Source organism: Agelaius tricolor, unplaced genomic scaffold (genome assembly GCF_023055355.1).
Source record: "Agelaius tricolor isolate 1412-34295 unplaced genomic scaffold, bAgeTri1.0.p SCAF_44, whole genome shotgun sequence".
Lineage (NCBI taxonomy): Eukaryota > Metazoa > Chordata > Aves > Passeriformes > Icteridae > Agelaius > Agelaius tricolor.
Window position 1 is genome coordinate 1541032 of NW_027269304.1, and position 15315 is coordinate 1556346.

Genomic DNA, 15315 nt, shown 5'->3' on the forward strand with positions numbered 1-15315 from the left:
TCTATAATAAGAATATTTATCTTTTTTTTTTTTTTTTTTTGTAGCTGCTGTGGCAGAGGTATTTCTTTCCTGTTTTTATCAACAGGTTCAGTGCCAGAAGCCATGCTATTGCTTCCAACACTGCAATGAAATTCTGATGCTGAGAGTCTCACTACAACTTATTTTACATCAAATAGAAGTTAAGTCTTATTTTTCTTTTCAGTTTGGGATAGGAAAGATATCCACACCAAGCTAAGAATATGGATGATAGCAGAGCTCCCGTACATCTGCAACAGTTGTGAAAAACTAAATAGAGGCAGCGAGGCAAAGAAACCCCTGAAGAAATTAGGAATTTAGAATAAAGAAATATTTTTTTCCTTTCAGACTGAGAGAATATTTTGTGCTCTTTGGGACTTCCTATCTGATGTTCAGCATTACCTCAACATGTTCAGACAACTGCTTCTCCAGAGAAAATATTCTGGGGTGCTGCTGGGCACAGCCCATTAATGAGATTGAAGAATGCTATCATCATCCATTCAAGTTAAAGACCTGAAAAAGAGGGGGGAAAAAGTAATATATGTCCTATGCATAATTGTGTTTACAGCTACACTTCCTTTCCTGTAAAGTAAAGTGCAGCTGTATTTCCTCTCATCCTCCAAAGTGCCCTGAATCACAGCCAGGGTTAGAAACCAACCTCACATCTTGGAATGTGGTGCCTCCAGCAGGTTGGCAGGGCATGCTCAATGTACAGAGTGAGCAATTTGAAATTTCATATTTGCGCTGTGCAAAAAGGAAGGAGATTCCTATCGAGGGCCACAATGTTTTTTCAGATACTGTTTCTGAGGAAAAAGTTCCAGCTAATGGATAATGATCTAATTCTGATAAACTATGAAGATTTTTTTTATAAAGTCCTTTGTGTATCCCAAAGCAAATGCATGAAATCAGTAGATTCTGTTATCATGGACTAAAGGATTACACAGGGAAAAAAATAATGAAATAAAATAATGCAAAAACTTAATATGCTAGAAAGTCACACAAAATTTGTAACTTCCTGCTGTGTGCTCCATCTAAAGAATTTTGGAGTTTCAAATTAATTTGCACTAATGGGCATAAAGCTCAGAGATCCAAGTTAAAAATCTTGGAGTTGTCTCTCCCATTAAAAAAAATGAATCTGAACAGGTAGGAAAAAAATTATGATCAAAATAGCTAAATACTTCCCTTTTACTTTAGTATAGCAATATGGAGCCTCCATGGCATCCTTCAGTCTGGCAAACACCTCAAGGTCATGTGCAATATGGAATAGATATTGCTTTTTTTAAAAGCAACAGAATTTTGAGTATGGCATGATCACACCCATTGGAAATAAGATTGATGATGTCAAAACTGCAAGCCTGAAGAATCTTGTGCTGTTATAAGTCTTAGACTAATCTGTCATCTGGTGAAAAGGAAAACTCAGTAATGGCCACACATTTTTCAAATGCATCCATGCTTTTAATTTTGAAGAAGAACCAGGGGTACAGAATATATGAACTTAGATGGAAAATTTGTCTATGTGCTATTTATGCTATTAAACTGTGAAAACTGCAATGAAATTTCAGGATGTCTTTGATTTACACAGGCATGTTTTGTAGCAGAATAGCTGCTTTCACCTTTTGGATTGACAGACCATTGCAGCTGAGATTGGAAGTGCAAGAAGATTTCTGTCTGCTGAGTTAAATCACAGAACCGCAGGATATTTGGGGCTGGGAGGGATGTCTGATCTGGTCCATCGCCCAGGAAGGTGCAGCTGGGGCTGGGATGTCTCCAGCCAGGGACACTCCAGGCCCTCCCTGGGCAGCTGTTCCAGGGCTCTGCTGTCCCTCCATGGACACAAGTTCTCCCTCCTGCTGCCCTGCACCTCGCTGCCCTTTATTTGATGGCCACTGCTGCTCATCCTGGCACTGGCAGCACCGAGCAGAGCCCGGCCCGTGCTCTGGCAGCCCCTGCAGATGTTGGGATGCATTGATGGCATCCCCTTGGCACCATCCCCTGGGGCGAGCGGAGTCGTGATGGCTCCTTCCCAGATCCCAAACGTGCAAAAGACAAAGAGCAGGGGACTGTCAGTTTAGTCACAACAAATGCACCTTTATTGAGGGCCAGCAGCAAATGTGATAGAGGGATCAGGAAAGGAAATAAAGCATAGAAAGAAAGAGGGTGCAGGGAATATAGCTACCAACGAGACGGAATCCTCGTGGTCCAGCCACACAGATTCGCCGTGTCCCTGGGGGTTCACCAGAGCCATCTCAACAGTTCCAGTTCATACAGTCTCAATCCAAAGCAGTGGCATCTGGCCCAAAGGTGGGGAAGATTCCTGGGCCATTGTGCTGAGAGCCCTCGGCGTGTGGGGCAGGTGCGAGCGAGCAAGGCCGAGCCGCTGCTTGTCAGACCTTGTGGGGCAGGTGCAGGCGTGTGAGGACAAGGCCCCATCCATCAGAACCTGTTCCCAGCAGGGCTCTGTGCAGGCACAGGGAGCACACTGCAAACAATCCCTTGGGATAACACCCAGAACACGTCCAGCCAGGCCAGGGCTCCTGACGGGGCCTTCAGGGCCCTTGCCACCATCGTGAGGCCAATGAAGGAAACTTCAGAGCGTCCCTTACACCCCTCTTGGTGTTCCCTTCTGCAGCCTGGCCAGCCCAGCTCCCGCAGGCTCTGGCCAGCCCAGAGCTGCTGCAGAGCCCAAATCCTGTGTGTGCCTGCCCTGGAGCCTCTGCAGCAGCTCCTGGTGTCTCCTGTGCTGAGGAGCCCAGGGCTGGAGCCAGCCCTGCACAGGAGCCTCAGCTGGGCAGGGCACAGGGGCAGCAGCCCCTCCCTGGCCTGCTCCCATCCTCGGGGCACCCCAGGGTCCCCCTGGTAGTAAAAGATTTTAAAATCACAGAAAATTTGGGGAGCTAGAAAGAAAGTTAGGCTTAGCAGGCCCTGGGAAAGTGTTAAAGGTAGGCCCTGGGAAATGTTAGGCCTTGTGTTTGCTAGATCAGGTGAAACTGCACCTGTGTACCCAGTATGTGATAAATGATGTGATTGTTAGATGTGACCAGATATAATTATTGTTTAAAGAATCATGAGAAACTATGTTAGGGGCTTGAGGCAGATCACGAGAAGTCCATGCTTGGATGAAATCAATGTATACAATAGAACAATGTAAGTTTAATAAGGAACATGTACGTTATATAATGATAGAATATAAAACATGTTCGGCTCAAAACCATGTCTGGTCAGATTTGGGTCTGTACCCCTGACACCCAGAGCTCTTCAATAGAAGCACCTGCATATGATCATTCTGTGATTGTGCGTTCCTGAACATTAACACCCCTGGCCCTCCTGGTCCCAGGAGCCTCTGCCAGCTCATGGCCACCTTGTCCCCAGCAGCACCCCCAGGTCCCCCCCAGGCTCTGCTGGCCCTGGGGTTGTTCCTGCCCATGCCCTGGTGGGAAGAACCTCACTGGGTTTGTCCCCACCCAACTCTGCCCAGTCCCTCTGGGTCCCTCTGAGTCTCCAGGTGCATCAGACACTCCCCCAGCTCTGCATCATCACAAATATCAACAAACCTTGTCAAAAATCACATCAATTCAGATTTCTCACAGAAATAAAAAGCCACACATACTAATGAAAATCAAGCAAGACAGTAGACACTGAAATTTCCAGTATTGTTAAAAACAAGATGGTGTAACACCACCTTATAGATTGAATCCCTTTGTTTAGTGCCCATCATTCCCCTGCCTTTTTCTAGTTATCCTGGGCTATCTCATCCTTTCACTGAACTATTGAAATGCAGCAATGAAAAGTTCATACTTTTTTTTTGGTTCTTCCAAGGAACAGGCTCATAGGACCAATGAACAAATATCAACATTTTACATATAAGAAACTCTTTGAAAAAGGCTGTAGAGATTTATCATTTTTAAGTGGACACTTCTATCCTACCTTCCCTGTCCTGCTTCATGGGCACTGCAGCTGCATGGAAAGTTTCATTATTCAGTGGTTCCAGCTGAAGGTGGGGTGGGAGTTGACTGACAGCAGTAAATCCAGGAGCCTAAATATGACTTAAACAACTTAAATGACTTAAATATGACTTCATGACTTACAATTATCATTACTTGCTTCTCTCTCTTTTTTTCTCTCATCTTATTTTCTCTCTTCTAACCTTTTAACTCTTCTAACAAGCCTAAAGAGCTTGACTTTTAATTGTTAACACTTGAAAATTCTAAATTAGTAAAGATGTATTTGATAATACTAATTAAGAGGTTAATTTAATTTTTTATAAATGGTCTTTTGCCATACCTGCTTGCCTTTTTAGAATCTAGTAATTGCTGTAAGAGATAAGAGGGCAGAAATAACAAATAGGAATTTCCTGAGAAGAAAAGGGTAAGAAGCACACATCAAAATTTTTGCATTCTACACATGAAGTATAAAGTGTGGCATATAAGTAGATAGGAGAGCATATGTCCAATAATCCATGCTACTTTCTTAGTAAAGATACACTATTAGTGAAAATTACTTTTTATTTCCATTAAAAGGACATTCAGTGAATATATTTTGACAAATTCTGTCCACCATTTGGAACACAAACACCTGTAAACCTAACTAGCTCAAATTTAAACACAACAACCATACAATAGCACCACAATTTCCAAATATGCCACATAATTAGCTGCTGCATAATTAGCTGCTGCAGAATTGGGTGTAAACATGGTCTGCCTGTGGAAGAGGAGAGGGCATGCTTGAGAATTCAGTTCTTTCAGATTGAGCTGAAAAGAAGCAATTCACCAAATTATGAGTAAGCCGGACATTTTATTTCTCAAAAGAAAGAAACAGATCCAATGTTAGTCTGTGGAACAAATCTCCTGTACAATTCTTTAAAGGAAAGTGCCATACATTTTTTTTTTTAAATGAAAAAAAAAGAGTGGTGTATGTCCCCAAGCTCCTTGTAAATTTCCAGAATGAATAAGGAGAATCTGCTTTAAAGTAACAAAGATATTTAATAGTAATGTTAATAGGAAAAAAAAAAAAAATTGTCTGTGAGGGGTGGGCAGGCCCTGAGAGCTGGGGCTGCCCCTGGATCCCTGGCAGTGCCCCAGGTTGGGCACAGGGGCTTGGAGCAGCCTGGGACAGTGGAAGGTGTGGGAAGTGGAAGGGGGTGGGAATAGAGGATTTTTAAGATCCCTCCCAACCCAAGATTTCCATGATTTTGTGAATCCTGGATGTGACTAAGGCACCCACCTTTCTGCCCTGCTGAAAACTGGGCACGGTCAATCTGTTCCAGGTCTAATTTCTTGAGGATGTGTCGAAGAGTGTGGCAGGGCATGTGGAAAACTGGGTTCCTCCCTGCCTAATTTTAGAAAAGGACATGAATACCTCCACCATGGCACAAAACTGGGACTGAACCCTACTTTATATGAGTTAAGAGGATGCCTGGCATGTGTAGGCACCAGTTTTACGAGAGAGACACAAAAATTGCTTGGATTTCAGCAGATCATCCCTAGGAGATGCCACTATGAGATATCCACCTTGCTAAGTCTTTTTACACAGTCAGCAACCCAAATTATTTCTGAATTCATTATTTGGAGCCATTTTCTCTATCATAGAACCTGACTCCTGAGCCATTTCTTCCTCTTGTAGTCGTCTGCCCCATCAGCTAATTAAATGTTATATTCAATCTACTGCCTAATTTCCAAATAATTTATTTCCCTGCAGAGCATCTTCTCTCTTGGAGAGCCTTATGCCACAGAAAAAACATTTGCTGCTTTTATTTTTTTCAGACTTAATTCCCCTCAGTGTCTAAGACTGTATTTACTGCTGCTCAAAGAGTACCCAATCTGAGTTTAGTTTGACAAGATTAAAGCAGAATTAATTCAGTCTTCAGGAGTTCTCACATAGTCACAGGATTAAAGACTGCAAAATTTTGGGGAAGTGATAACAATTTTGTGTTATTGGTCAGAACAGTTGTTTTGTTTTCAAGACACTTTAATTTTTATTCAGTTTATGGCAGCTGTATGTACTTTAAAAAAATGAAAAAAAAAAACCCACAAGCTTTATTAAGAACATTCATTTCTTTATGGCTTCCTTTCCTCATAGCAGAAGGAAACATCCAAACAGAAAGAAAAGGCAATAAAAGTCCAGAAAGATAATGTGGACCAGCATTATTATGCCTTGACAATGTTGTAGCAATGAGCAGATAATAAAACAAACACCCTTCAAAGGACATACAAAGGGACATTTCCTATTTATGCAAATAAGGATCATGTAAGGAATGATCAAACCACGCTTCCTATAGAGTACCAATTTGTTAAATGGAACAGATTGAAAATAACAGGTCATTTCACGTAGGCATAGCTTATTCCAAGCAGTAATTTGGAAATAGCATGTCAGACATTTCATCACCCTGGCCTACACACCTGTAACCAAGGCACTGGGAGTGTTAATCCAGTGTAAAACCTCTCAATTTTCCTCCTTAATGCAGACAATTTTATATTTCCAGAGAAAAGAGGGTCTTTGTTTCCAAGCACCAGAAAAGTTGTCACATAATTTGGAAAGCTCACAGCACTTTGCTATGGTGCCAATTTTGTGGGGAAAGGAATAAATTGCACCATGTGTTATTTACAAAAATAATTGCAGCTATGCCTGGGTTCTTTTCTGAACCAGGTTTAGCACCTCAGGAAAATAAATGAAGCAACTTCATTTCGCCTATGTAAGATTTTTCAGAGAGAAATGTTCTTTAGTAATGAAAAAGACCTGTCTTCCTCCTCCAGAGGGAAAACAGATGCCTGCTCCCTATGTCCTGTGAGTTGTTTGACATGATGTATTTTGATTATTGGGCAAAGACTTGACACATCAAGCACATGCTGATAATATTGATCTTTAGTCAGTCCCTCTTTTCTCTTTGCAGAAGAGTTTTGTTTTTTGTTTTTTGGGGGTTTTTTCTTGTTGCATGTACACCTCTGGCATAGCAAGAAATCTCTCTGTGTTCACTGCCCAAATCACTGATGGCTTTATGTGCAACCTTCTGCTTTTCCACTGACAGGATAAGATCTATTTGTCCTCATCCTGGGGTCAAGTGGTTTTTTCTGAGTTGTCAGGAGCCTGCAGCCTTTTCACAGACCCCTCTTTGGCACCAGAGAAGGTTCTCACCACCTCAAAAATTTCCTTTGCTCTCCCACACCAGCAGAGCTCAGAGGATGAGCTCTGGCTGTAAATGTATTCCCTGAAAAAGTGTTATTTGGGAACTAAACAGAGCCTTATGCAGGGCCACAACAATCTTTAGTTTCCTTCTCTTCTGATGCTTGAAATTTGACTTTTCAGGCAATGCCCAACAGCAACCAAAAGGGTCCTAGACTAAAAGAACAAAAATGGGTCACTGAAAGTAGTAAAATACCAGAATTTTGTGGTTCTTCACAGGGCCAGCGGGGCCCATGTCCTATAAGACAGTCAGTGAAAAGTGTGGGTGTGAATAGCTCCCTTCTAGCCCCAAAATCAGTTAGTGAAACCAACAGAGAGGGCTCTCTTTGGAGCTGTGGCCTTTAGGAAAGGTGTAGAGCACTCGATGAATCTGTTCTCGGCGCAGCAGTGAAATTATAGACCATGGAAAACCCAGAGTCAGAAGGGATCATCCGCTCCTGGCCCTGCCCAGCACACCCCAAAAGTCTCACCCCATGTCTGAGGGCATTCCCAAATGTTGGGATGGACACCAAAATCCTTTTTTTGAGCAATCTGCAGCTGAAGGAACCCAGGTCCATCCAACCTCAGATGTCTGAGCTGAAGATCTGACTGTGCACAAATCTGGCAGTAGTTTGCTTCCAGGATCTAGTCCAAAACTTAAGCTGAAGCAGTGCTCAAAATCTTACAGAAGGCTTAGGAATGATCCCCACAGATGAACAGAAAGGCTTTAAAGACTTTAAATGAGCTCCTCTGGGGGTCTCTAGGCTGACAGGACCAAGATGAAGTGCCAGGCAGAGGTGCAGTTGTGGTGGTGTTTGCAGGGGTGCCAGGATGAGGAAAGCGATGAGAATCTTGACTCCATGTTTCAGAAGGCTGATTTATTTCATATACTAGATTTTATGACATATCTTATATGAAAAGAAAATTATATATTAAAACTATACTAAAATAGAAGAAAGGATTTCATCAGAAGGCTAGCAAGGAAAGGAATGGAATGGAATGATAAAACCTTGTGACTGCTCACAGCCTCGACACAGGTGGCTGTCATTGGTCATTAATTAAAAACAATTCACATGATGCGTAAACAATTCTCCAAATCACATTCCAGAGCAGCAAAATATGGAGAAGCTGAAACTTCTCAGGAGAAAAAAATCCTGGCAAAAGGATTTTTCATAAAATATGTCTGTGACAGTGCAGTTTCACCACCTCGATGATGACTGTGCCTGGTTGTGTGTGCTCCTGAGGAATCCTGAGCTCTCCCTAAGAAGCAGGAGATGAATTTCCTCCTCTTTTGGTGTCCCCACAACTTGCTGGCTGAAACTGTGCTTGCTCTGGCTCAGGGTCACCATCACACCACGTTCTATGTGTGAAACACAAGACTTGAAATGATGCTCTCAAGACTAACACCCCTGCTTAAAACCTTCTGGTTCTCGCAGCAGAGATTGAACTGTTCAGTCTTCAGGCAGCATCTTTGTATCTTGCTTTTCTTAATGTGGGGAAAGCTAATGCCAGGGCCCAAGAGGAAGTTTAGGGGGACAAAAAGGAAAAATGAAGGATCAGTAATAACCCATTTATCTTTCACTAAGAGGCATAACAACTTCTGAAAAGCAGGGCAGCCAAATGGGCAGAGTAAGAAGGGAGGAGCAGATTAATTGGAAGATGAAGGAGCAGGATGAACACTTCAGGGTGTCACAGGGTCTTTGGATGAGAGCCCTGTGGGGTATGGGCTGGAGGGCAGAGCTGTTTTTTGACCAACATGTCACACAAGCTGTAAGCAGGATCTCCACCAAGCACCTGATGAGCTTCTGGAGCAAAGCCGACTTGACTGAATGTAAGAAACTTAAAAATAATAATTGTTCTATAAGGATCACCAAAGGATTTTGTCCACTCTGGTATAAGGAAGCTACAACCATCAAAGCCTGCTCCCAGACCAATGTGACTCCTGTTAAACCACCTGGGAGGAAATTGAAATAAGTTTAGGGTGGTGCTATTTCCCAGTGAGACCTAAGGAGGAGTAAAGAAGGCTGGGTCCAGTGGGTGGAGATATCTGGATAGCTCAGATTTCAACTTTATTCTGCCACTGGATCACAGAGATAACGAGCACCTTTCAACCATGGCGCCTCTCTCCCTTTTCCTCTCCATCTCCCTCCCCTCTCTTTCCTATTTCTATTTCTATTCCCTCTCGCCGCCTCACATTTGCTGTTAAATAAAATCTGTGCAACTGTGTTCAGCAAATGGTCACGTTTGCACTTTAATTCAGCCTCTCTCTCTCTAATAGTCATCAGATCATAACACTGAATGCCAAAAATGAACTTTGCACTAAACCCTGAGGTCCAAACCACCTCAGTATGAATAGAAGGAGCGAGGTGACTCATTTGAAGGTGCACCATGCTCTGAAAGAAAACTCATTTTAGTGGAAACAGACAAAAAAACTGATGCTAATTCAAATTATGTGATTTTGTTGGGTTTTTATTTTTTGTTTTGGTTTTTTGGGGTTTTTTTTTGGGGGGCTAAGTTGGATGGTTGGTGTTTTCTTGGTTTTTGGGGGTTTTTTTGGGTTTTTTTTGTTGGTTTTTGGTTTTTGGTTTATGAGTTTTGGGGGGGGTTGTTTGTTTTTATTGGTTTTTTTTTGTGATATATACAAAATTTGGTGGTTTTTTTGTTTGGTGGGGTTTTTCTTGTTTGTTTGGGTTTTTTTTTTTTGATATATACAAGATTTATTTCCTCACTTCCTTATCTGTTACTCACTACTCTGCACCCTTGGGAACAATCTATCCTTTAAGTCATGGGGATGCATCTTGACTTCTGTCTGCCTCACATGACTCAGAAAAGTCCAGCCTCATATGCAATGAATGTGCAATGAGGTTAAAAAAATAATAATTAAAAAAAAATCTAGGAGATGAAATTTCAAGCCTTCTAAATTGAGAAGATTGGAGAGATGGGGGAGAAAAGCTCTGTTATCTCTGTGGCACACGAGCTTCTGCGAGTTTTGATCTGAGCAATTTCCCTCATTCAAATTAGATTTTTGTGGGCATGTGATGTGCAGAGGATTCCTGATGTGCTCGAGTCTGTTTAGCTTTTTGTCTGCAAGTGAAGTGCGTGATGAAATGTCTTGGATTACTGTGAAAAGAGATAAAACTTTATTACCTTACATCTAAAGTTAGTTAGCAAAGCCTGTCATTTCAAACAGAGAGGAAGACTGGAGTTAATGAGCTGCTTCAGCGTGATGGGCGCCTTAGAAAGAAGCTGTGCTTTCACAAAGTGAGGGGGAAAAAAAACTATCACAGGATCAGTGAGAGGCCCCATAATTAATAAGGCACAAAGGCACAGTGCTGCTTAATGTAACATAAACAATCCTGAACTGTAGACATTGTCAGCATGGGCTTCCATTTGCAGAGAGTCACTCACTGCCCATGGAAAATCAGGAATTACCAGTCTCATCAGGACCCAAAAACAGCACACACACGGAATTGCTTCATTATTATGCAGTTAGGAAAGTGATGCTCTGTTGCTGTTTGTGGCTCTGCTCTGCCCTTTCAATTACTTTAAGATTAATTGCGTTGATGCATCTGTTTTGTACACTGAGTTGGAACCAGGCTCTCTCAGCACTCGGCCAAATATTCAGCACCAAACTAAGGCTTGAAGGCATCCTAAAAGCTGAAATTGTTTGGAGTTATAGCCAGCACGCTCCAAGCAAGCAGGAGAGGAGGAATGTTAGTTTGAGAGGCTGCTTTTAAGCAGCAAGGGCTTTATTTGCTCTTTTATTTCATCGTCCATGCTGATGCCTGCACCCAGTCGCTTCAGCAGGCTGAGCAGTTACTCAGAGAATAACAGATTTCCTGAAGGAAAAAAAGCAGCATATTAAAACCATTCATTAGAGATGTGTTCTGCTCATGTCTAGGAATAACAGCCTTTTCATTACACATATGTGAAACAGAGCCATAAAGGCAGAGCACAGGCTGGAATGCTTAAAGAGATACACGAAATTATTGCTTCACCACTGCTGTTCCCCTCAGTTACACGCCTGGTACTGCTCAGTGCAGCACCAGCTTGAAGCAGGGAGAAATAAATATATAAAGAGGTGATTCTTTACTATCTAAAGAGCCAATTCCAAATAAATAACACCGGTTTTGATATTGAATTAACTTAGTTTGGGCTCATTCAAAAATTATTTTAGTTCCAGGGACATCTAAGATGGAAGGCCTGGAAAATTTCAGGAAATGGCTCGAACAAGAAGTGGAAATAATATCAAAAATGCTGTGATGGTTTCTTGAAACATGAGCAAGGACATTTAGAAATATGTCTGTACACATTAAGAAACATAATTGAGATTTAAAGATGTTAGCAACATGCACTCGAGGAGATATTACTTGAATAAAAAGGTTGGGAAAAAGCAATTTTAAAACCAGCCGAGCAAAGGATATGTTTTAATGCTTTCATAAGGTATATGAGAGGACATGATAACAAGATTGTTCCCTTCCTAAGGCTGATCTTAAATTTTCCAAGCACTCTTCCCATTTCTGTAAGTAAATAGCAAACAGAAATGAACAAATAGAAGCAAAAAGCCTCTCATGCAGGAGGTATTAAGAAAAGTAGCGCACTGAAAAGTGATAAAATCTTATTGACAGACTGCCTATTTTATTGATAGTTGTTGATTTAACATTAGAAAATGTGAATTTAGGCTTAGAAAACTTAAGCAATTTACTATGAAATGACACATTTAAGTCCTTATCTCCAGAATTTTCAGCTTAGAACTTGGTGCAAAGTCTTGCAAAAAATCTGTGGTTTTGACACAGCCCTTCCCTTCTGAAACGTGTTCTAGTAGAATTATAAATATGCTCATGATGGTCTCATAGAAGTTTGAAGATGCCTTATGTGTGTCACAGGAAATCATGAACTGATTGGCTGAATTTTTTTAAACTGTTGCTGGCAATTTTATTGTCTCTTCTTATTCTGAAGTGATTGAGAAGTGGAAAAAGAAAATAAAACCAAAGAAACCACAAAAAAACCCAAAACCAAACCAAACCAAACAAAAAAAAAAAAAAAACCAAGAAAAAAACCCAAACAAACAAACAAACAAAACAAAAAAAAAACCCACAAAGAAACCAAAATAAATTGCCTGGATCCATTGCTTCCTGAATGTCTTTCCTGACCACAAATTATTGGTTTTGTACAAAGTGTTTTCCCTATTTGCATTAAAAAAACTAAAGGCTCAAACCCTGAGAAAGAGACCTGAATAGGACACCTGGACTCAAAGGAAAAATCCTCAGACCTTGTGCTCAAATCAACACAACCTTTCCACTGCTGAACTCTGAAGACTAATTTTCTGATGCTATGAATGATTGTCTTTGAATAAATATATAAATATGACAAGTTTGATATTTATCGATCTGAAAATCTGAAAAATTTAAGTAGCAATTAAATATTTCTTTCCCTGAATTGTTTCCTGAGGTTGTAAGATTTTTCTAGTGATTACACATTTTAAACTTTAACAGAAGATAAAGTTTATTCAAAAGCCTAAATTATTCTAGTGAAAAGAATGTTCAGTGTGAAGAAAAGCCTCATGTGCTTTGATGGTCTGATGGAGGAATTTAATGTTGACAAACCTTAAAGCCCATGCAGATGGAATTCTTGTTTAATTGTTAAAAGGGTTTGGGGAATATTTTCTACATAGTGAATTTTCAAATAAACTGGAATTTATTACACAAAGTCCTTGGGAATAATAATATTTAATAACAGCAGTGTTATATTACTCCATTATTCTGGGGAGCAGCATCATGAAATTCACAAGCATCTTTAATAAAATGCGTAGATAAAAACCTTAGCCCAAGGCTTTAAAGGTGTAGGGAGTTATTGTTTTTTATTTTGTGACGATGGAAAACTTCCTGTCCCCTGTTCCTCAAGTTCCTTTTCCCCTTCACCACTCGCTGCAACACCTTTTGTTCTGGGGCCTCAATGAAGAAACATGAAACTCTAGCATTGTATGACATTGCTTTAACAATTTAGCCACTTAAAAATAACTTTCAGGCAAGGGAGGCCTTGTAGAAACTTCAAAATTGGTGTAAATCAGCATTAGAATAAAATGTAGAGCAGTTGCATTAGAAAACATCTTTCCTAAGGAAAAAAGGTATCAAAGCTGCCTCCCCAAAGAACTGCCTTAGTTTCTGATTCCAAATTTTTCTAATCAGCTATAATTTCAAAACAATTCTTACTTATATAAATTGCAGCTGATATTATTGCATTTTCTCATTAAACTATAACTGAGAAAAAAATTCGGAAAAAATATGAAAATTAATTATTAAAATTAATTATGAATATTTCAGAATAAAATATTTTAATTCAGTCAGTGTTGCTATTCATCACCAATAGTAACATACAAATATTTTATTGACACAAGTGAGCATTAAACAGGAAATATCAGATCTCAGAAATATCAGATTCTTCCAGCTGTAATTACTGAAGACACCACCTCATAGATGCTTGAAAGTTTGAAGTGAGTACACAGAATGAAAAAGTTCTAAAAGCATTTTCTCATTACCTCACTTAGGAAATCATTTTAAGTCCTAGACACGTTTTCATAATCTTGAGAAAAGAAAAAAAATAGGGACATTGAATTTGAATTTGTCACTGTCAGTCACTCAGATGTAAATTTTGTTCTATTCCCTTCCTACTTTGAGGACCCAATCTCCTTTTTTAGTTTGAGGCTGTGAATTAAGAGCAGGATGGGAAACAAACAGAACTGCAAAATTACTATGAACTGACTCTTTGGAGTTTTTAGTCCTTATTCTGATTTTAAAATACATTAACTAAGTTGACACGCCTTTCTGAGAGGGTTTGAACAATGAGAAAAAACTCTTCTCTCTTTCTTCTCACTACCATGACCACGGCATGAGTGGAGGCAGCAATTCCCACTAGAAACCTGTGCATTTACAGGTAAAAACAAGGTGAAATGCCCAATTTGTTTCATTGTTTGATTTCCTGTGCACACAGAGGTATTACAGGGCTTTTATCTTTTTTTTTTTCTTTTTTTTCTTTTTTTTTTGGCGTGGGGGAGTCTGTTTGGGCTTTTTGGAGATTTTGGTGAAGGGTTGGGTTGGGTGGGGGTTTGTTTAGGTTTGTTTTGGTTTGGGGTTTTGGGGTTTTGGGGTTTTTTTTTGGTTTGGTTTGGGGTTTTTTTTGGTGGCTTTTGTGGTTTGTTTTGTTTTTCTTTTTTTCTTTTTCTTTTTTTCTTTTTCTTTTTTTCTTTTTCTTTTTTTCTTTTGGGATAAGCCCTCAGTGTCATAAGAAGCCTTCTCTGAGTAGAATCTGAAATCTTTGGATATGAACAAAGATATTTTTCTGCACTACAAAGTTTAGCAATTACTGTAGGCAAATCCCATGTGTGGGATCACCACCACAAAATGCAATATTATAGTCTATGATATGCTGATAATCACAGACTCCACTGGGGAACTTTGTTCAGCTTTGCCTCTGTTTCCATGCAAGGGTTTTTGGGTGCAGTACAACCCAATTAGTACAAATTTGGAGATGACTCCACTTGTGTTTGTGGCTGAAAAACCCTCAGGCAATGGAATTCACAAAATGACACAAAGCCCAAGTGAAGTTTAAAGGACGTAAAACTGGATTGAGGTGCATTGCATTCCCCTGGATAAATTGCACACAATTAAAATGCTGTTTTTTCTTAATCTGCAACCAAAACTTCTCAAACCTGAAAGACCAAAGAACCCTGTTTGACCAGGAATGGATGCAGAATTTAATATACTCAGCAGCATTCTCGTGTAAGGAAATGGGGCCAGTTTTCTGCAGGTTTCTGGGATAACAAAAAAGTATTAAAAACATTTAGGAGGCAAATCATCTTTCTAGGACTTTGCTATTGTGCTAGCTTTAAATATGGCTTGGATGCTAGTAAATGTTCTTTATTTACACAGGTCTTATTGAAGCACAATAAAATAAAATGCTTTATCCCAGGCTTGTCTTGTTAGGCTGAGATCAGAGGAACTGGAAAAGACAATTTCCTTTTTATTCACAGCTCCATTTCTGGATGATGACTCCAGATGTTATTGTGTACCTTTGATGAACATCACTTGTGAGCTCCAGAAGTGCTGCTTAGATAAAGATGGAGAATCAGAACAGCTCCAGCAACTT